Source organism: Octodon degus, unplaced genomic scaffold, assembly GCF_000260255.1.
Source record: "Octodon degus isolate 3935 unplaced genomic scaffold, OctDeg1.0 scaffold00051, whole genome shotgun sequence".
NCBI classification, from domain to species: domain Eukaryota; kingdom Metazoa; phylum Chordata; class Mammalia; order Rodentia; family Octodontidae; genus Octodon; species Octodon degus.
In genome coordinates, this window is record NW_004524627.1 from 9,273,008 (window position 1) to 9,277,911 (window position 4,904).

The 4,904-nt window shown below is 37.1% G+C and overlaps 1 pseudogene; it reads right to left on the reverse strand.

Annotated features, from left to right (window-relative positions):
- Positions 1–2,768: 2,768 nt before the first annotated feature.
- LOC111817196 lies at positions 2,769–4,520 on the reverse strand (annotated as a pseudogene).
- Between the last annotated feature and the right edge of the window lie 384 nt (positions 4,521–4,904).

Genomic DNA, 4,904 nt, shown 5'->3' on the forward strand with positions numbered 1-4,904 from the left:
AAAAATACAGCCAAATAAACTAACAAAAGAAATGCAAATTTGAAAGTTTTTTCTGTCACTCCAATATGATGTGATATGATATGTTAGGCTTAAATATTTTATCTGCGAAGAGTTTACAGTTTTATACTTTATTACAGTGGCTCATGAGAGCTACTCTAGAGCCCACATTGGAAGTCAGGGAACAAAATAAACATGACAATGTAGGAAATGGAGGGGTGAAGAGGTGTGAAAGTTAGACTGGAAGAGAATTCAAATTGAATGGAGAAAGATCAAGATTCTTTCATGACAACACCCTGGAGTGAAATCATGGAAGAGTAGATTACATAGAGGTGGTAAGGAGCACATAGAAAACAATATGTAAGACTTAGATAGTGGATACACAGATACAGGACAGATAGATAGATAGATAGATAGATAGATAGATAGATAGATAGATATAGATGAGAGATGATAGACAGACAGACTTGGATTCAAGAAAGTTTTGTGGAAAATGATCCCAAAATCTCTAGCTTTAAGGCTGAATATACAAAAATATACTGAGGATAAAAATCAAGTCCAGGTAGGCAAATAAATGGTATTACTTTCCTTTTGGTATTTTCCATGTTGACAGGCTTATATTTTAAATAGTATTGAAACCTTGGAACCTTATGTACACCTTGTATTTCTCCACAATTTACAATTATATATCACAATCCAAGCAATGAAAAAGTCTATGGCAGTGAATAGCAGAAGTAATGGGAGAAAGGCAGGAATATTGTATGGCTATGGAAGTTCAGATGAGATTTAGTGAACACATCCCATGAGTAAAGTTGTGCTGTGAGCCTTCCATGGTGCATTCTAAACTTGGTTTTCATGAACAGTACCATAAAGCCAGTACATGAAACATCAGAGGGGGGTTTGCAGAAGAAAAGTTCAGACTTTTGATCATGTAACTTGCAAGATCATACTTTGACATGACTTCTTTGATTATGATTGTTTTGGCTAGTTTTGGTCATTTATTAACACAGAGCCTTACATAGTTTACAACAGTTTTAGTTAGAAAGTCAGTCCTCACGTTGTCAATTTTTGACACCAGAATGGAGCCATACTCAGGAGTGGTACAGATGGATACATGTAATCCTGTGTGCATGTGCTCCAGTGCATCCAGATCCCCTGTCCTCAAACCCAGTCCAGCAGGATTATTGATTCAGAGGGCTGGCAGTTGCCTGGCAATCCCAGGTCTAAAGTGATCAGAAGAAGACTGAAGATTATGAGCAGCAGGGTTTGAAAGTCCCTGGGCATTCAAGGTTCTTCCAGAAACATTATCATCAAAGGGCAATTATATGATCAGCTGCAGAAAGGATCTGTTTTTCTTTTTAATTCTCCTCCTCTGGAGCCACTGCCACAGCCACCAGGGCTCCTGCTGGAGTCCATGCCAAGCTCTTCCTCTGGCTTCAGGCCGCTTAGGGTGCAGGGCTGCGGGTGTCTCCCAAAGAGTGCAGCCTGCTTCATCTATTGGTGAGCTTGGAAAATGTCTAGTATTGGGGAAAATGGCTTAAAACATCTTCAACAATTTGGAAGACTCAGCATCAAATAGTTCAACTAGCAGAAACAATTTTAAAGAATTTTTTTACTTTAAAGAAATTAAGTCAACCAAGGAAATAGCATCTTTTGGTCTCTTGCTTGCTATTTCTACTCTTGAATCTTCAGCTAAGCATGTTTTGTCAAATTCTCATAAGTTGAAAATTCATATGATGCAGCTCTACCATAGATGTTTTAGGAGATTTAACTGTTTACTATATTGCAACACTAATAACCTCATTAACCTTCTGAAAATTGTGTTTCAAAAAACATTTTAAAAGTCTACAAAGCACAAATGAAATGTAAGTCCATGATCTGTAAATTATGGAATTTTATTTCACACTTGATCAGTCTACTAAAGGTCCCCCTTTCATAAAGAATATTACATCCCTCCTTTAGAGAGCAGACAGTAAAAATGATAACAGGAGCACACAAGAGAAATCTGAACAAATAATAGTCTGTGATGGGCTGTGGTTTATACAAATTGAATATTTGAAAACATCAAGCTGGGCTTCAGCTAAAACGTGACTATGCATTTCTACATTTTGTTTGTGTGGGTTTGGGTGCTAAGGATTGAACCTAGGCCCTTGTGTATGCAAAATATGCACTCCATCATATTTCAATATTTTGAAGGTTTAACAGTGAACCTGTGAATGTTTTTAATAATTTTCTAGGTTCCCTTTCAAACATTAGGGCTGTGGATATAAAATTTCTTCTGTTTTAGGGCATGGTACAGGTTTTCAAAAGTGTATACCTACCTGACATGACTGATAAAAATCTACTTACCTTTCCAAAATAGCACTTATTAGAGTATTATAGTTTGTCTGGGAAAATTCACAGATAGCAGAAGTTTTTAGTACGGCACTTCTAATGCTGCCATTACTACATTGTAATGGCAAGTGAGAGTACATTGTACTGTACAAGTGAGAGTACATTGTACTGTACAAGTGAGAGTACATTGTACTGTACAAGTGAGAGTACATTGTAATGTACAAGTGAGAGTTCTCTAAATTTGATTCATCATGACTAGCAATGTCAATACCAAGGTAGAGAAAAGCAGTGGAATATTGTTTGTTTGTTTTATTTTGTTTTGTATAACAAGTTTTTTAAAGGCATATAGACAAACCAAAGTAAACATGTAAGCAGATTTTTAACTCCTGTGCACACAAAAGTATTCTGTTAGGTTTCAGTTTCTAAACATTTTTAGTTCAGTAATTGTCATTTTAGTTAGAGTTCATGATTTTTCTTCTGTTGAATTTAAAAGTTGATTTCTTGTGTTTGGTGACTTTTTCAATAATTTTTATTTTTTAGAAGATTAGTAAGTTTATTTGGAACCATCATAAGCTTACAGTGAGAATAATCATGAAAAAGTAATGAGTGTGTTCAAGCACACTGAGTCAAGGGGAAATTCCTAAAGGTCAAATGAGAGATTCCATAAGGTGTTTTAAATCAACTATTCTTAGACAACATAGCTGTTTATAGTTTTTAGGTCATGATACAAGTGACTCCATATTGATTCTGACAGTTTTTGTATTTTAATACACCTAATCTACCAAACATCATAGCCTAGTTTGTTTATTTATTTATTTATTTATTTATTTATTTATTTATTTATTTAGTAGAGGGTCTACAGGGTCTCACTACACAGATCAGACTTGTAGTGATCCTCCTGTTTTCAGCCTACAAAGTGCTGGGATTACAGGCACATGCCACTACACTCTCAATTGCAGTGGCCAGCACAGCATGTAGTGCTTGGGATCAAAGCCTCTCCCTGCACTCTGCCTAAGCAGGCGCTTTAGTCTGCTGAGCTATCTGGCCAGTCCTAACCTAGTTTATTTTAAAAATACTCAGAACACTTGCATTGATCTACACTTGGGGCAAAATCACTTCTCATAATGTATATTTCACAGGACAACAGACTGATTATGTTGGTATGTTTTTGTATTAACATGAAATAAAAAAGGTAAGTTTAAAAAAAAAGGTAAACTGAACTATTGCTATGTCATATACCTGTATTAATTGTTTATCATTACTGTAACAAAAATCACCAGCAAAATTTATCTTCTAGTTATAGAGATCAGAAGTTTGGAATGGGTCTCAGAGTGAAAATTCAGTAGTATGTGGGGGGCTTCTGCACCTTTGCCTATCTGCCTTCCAGAGGCTCCAACTTTCTGTGGCTCAGAGCTCCTTCCTCCATCTTCAAAGCACATCATTCCAACCTCTGCTTCTGTTATCACATCTACTCTCTGTATTAGACCTTGATGCTTCCCTCTTGTGAAGATGCTTGTGATTTCCTTGGGCTCCCCTTGGATAACCCAAGCTTAATCTGTATAAACCAATAGCCTTAACTTAGTCAAATCTGCACAATCCCTTTCACTATGTGAGATAACATGCACAGTTGCTGGGGATTGACACTTGGACTTCTGTGGAGAGTCATGAGGAACTCAGAACCATCTCCCATGCCTTACACTACTTCCCTTTACATCCCACAAAATAGATGCTTCCTTGGGAACCCAACACACTTCCTGAAGCCTCGCATGCACTCCTTCCTCTACACCCTGCATGACCCCCAATCTATTAGAAATGTTCTGTTGAAAACAGAAAGCAAAACAACATAACTGACAAGTCAAATCTTTGCAAACTATTTTAAGATTTGGGTCCTCTTCCATTTCATCAAACATGAGATCAACGATTTCTATTAAAGCTTGTTCTGAGACCTTCCCACTCAGCTGTCCATACCCTGCCATCTGTATAAGTAATTCTCTACTACTTTGGCTTTTTCAGGCTTTATAAGTGCTAAATTACTTAGCCTGGCCCAGGCTGCTTGATCCAGAACTTGGGCTAAGACACTGTTTCTCTGTCCTTTGCTTCCTGTTGTGCTGCATCCTCTAGATCCCTGTGTTTCACCTGCAGCTTGGTAGGCTCTGTTTCCTCAGTGCTTCCAAATCCTTGTCTGCCATGACACAACTGTGGTGTGGCAGCTGCCACTGCCTGACCCTCCCCTACCCCCGAAGGACCTCACACAGTGGAATGTTGTTTTCCTATCAGTTAATCTGCTAGAGATATAAAGGCCACCCAATCCCCAATTTAGAGCAGTTTAACTTAATCTTTTTTACTTTATAGTGATATAAAAGCAAATCCATATACTTGTTGTGCTTTTCCCTTTCAGAGTAATATTCAATAAATTGCATGAAATCTACAATATTTTATTGTAAAATAGGCTTTGTGTTAGATAATTGTGCCATAGGTTACTGTAAATATTCTGAGCACATTTATGATAGGCCACCCTATGCTATGACATTAATATATTAAATGAATTTTCAACTTGTTTTCAATTTACAGTA